This window comes from Coenobita brevimanus, chromosome 97, assembly GCF_032717465.1.
Source record: "Coenobita brevimanus isolate Jiangsu-jjx chromosome 97, ASM3271746v2, whole genome shotgun sequence".
In the NCBI taxonomy this organism is placed as follows: domain Eukaryota; kingdom Metazoa; phylum Arthropoda; class Malacostraca; order Decapoda; family Coenobitidae; genus Coenobita; species Coenobita brevimanus.
In genome coordinates this window covers 18,345,115-18,347,044 of record NC_137050.1, presented here as the reverse complement: position 1 = coordinate 18,347,044, position 1,930 = coordinate 18,345,115, and positions in this window count along the sequence as shown.

The window sequence follows — 1,930 nt, the reverse complement described above, 5'->3', positions numbered from 1 at the left end:
TGTTATATTATTCATGTCAGTGTTAATATTATTATTGCTTAATTGAAAGTTACGATATTTCAAAGGGTATATGGCCTACAGCCTTCAAACTAGGTCATCACTGTCGGACAGCTTTCCGCATCTTTTGGCCAAATATGGTGGCAATCCGTCAACCGGATCTCCGGATATTATCCGGAACATAGAAGAGTGAGTCAGCCACGCTGTCTCAAAAACCGCTTAAGCTAGGAGGCTGAAACTACTACAATATAGTCTTAGGGCGGACGCAGTGCGGAAAGGAGTATGGTTCTAATCGGTTAATTATTCTCTGAGACCACGGGGAGTCAAAAATTGGGATTGTCATGATATTCTGGATATCACCTAATCTTCCATGAAGGATTAAAGCTAGAGCCACCAAACTTGGTGGACTTACAGAATGTATTGACCTAAGGTGACACACAAAATCAGTGACCTTGACCTATCTTCCCTTATAGCTCGGTTCCAGTAGGCAGTGGCTGTAGGAAGTTACCAAAATTGTTCTTGGACAATTTTAGTGTATTCTAGTTTATTATTATTATTATTATTATTATTATTATTATTGTCCGAAGACATTGTAGCTACCATCTATCACTTAAGATATTATTATTATTATTATTATTATTATTATTATCATCATTATCATTATCATCATCATCATCATTACTGTATTATTATTATTATTATTTTTTTTTTTTATTACTGTTGTGCTAGACAATATCATTCACTGTAGGAGAGCGCTCTTATGGGTAAGGGGTTAATTAAGACATTGAAATCTTCAAGTCCAAATAATCTGAGGCTGAAGAAAATTATCAGGAGATGACCAGAGTAAAGAAAAGACGTTCGTATAGTTAGTCCTAAAAGTTTCAGGCTGAAGAATCGGGAGATAGCCAGAATAAAATAAAGACGTTTTTATGGTTGATAGTTTTTCATAAACAAAAGCAGTTTCGCCAAAAAAAATTATAATGTATGTCCGTATGTCCGACCAGGTTGCGTGTGAAAGACGAGGCCATGGGGGGGGGGGAGATGACTGGGAAAGATTGTTGGGAAGATAGACTGGGAAGCATTGTTGGGAAGATAGACTGGGGAACATTGTTGGGAAGATAGACTGGGGAATATTATTGGGAAGATAGACTGGGGAACATTGTTGGGAAGATAGACTGGGGAACATTGTTGGGAAGATAGACTGGGGAATATTATTGGGAAGATAGACTGGGAAGCATTGTTGGGAAGATAGACTGGGGAACATTGTTGGGAAGATAGACTGGGGAATATTATTGGGAAGTTAGACTGGGAAGCATTGTTGGGAAGATAGACTGGGGAATATTATTGGGAAGTTAGACTGGGGAATATTATTGGGAAGATAGACTGGGGAATATTATTGGGAAGTTAGACTGGGAAGCATTGTTGGGAAGATAGACTGGGGAATATTATTGGGAAGATAGACTGGGGAATATTATTGGGAAGATAGACTGGGGAACATTGTTGGGAAGATAGACTGGGGAACATTGTTGGGAAGATAGACTGGGGAACATTGTTGGGAAGATAGACTGGGGAACATTGTTGGGAAGATAGACTGGGGAACATTGTTGGGAAGATAGACTGGGGAACATTGTTGGGAAGATAGACTGGGGAATATTATTGGGAAGATAGACTGGGGAACATTGTTGGGAAGATAAACTGGGGAACATTGTTGGGAAGATAGACTGGGGAATATTATTGGGAAGATAGACTGGGAAGCATTGTTGGGAAGATAGACTGGGGAACATTGTTGGGAAGATAGACTGGGGAATATTATTGGGAAGTTAGACTGGGAAGCATTGTTGGGAAGATAGACTGGGGAATATTATTGGGAAGTTAGACTGGGGAATATTATTGGGAAGATAGACTGGGGAATATTATTGGGAAGTTAGACTGG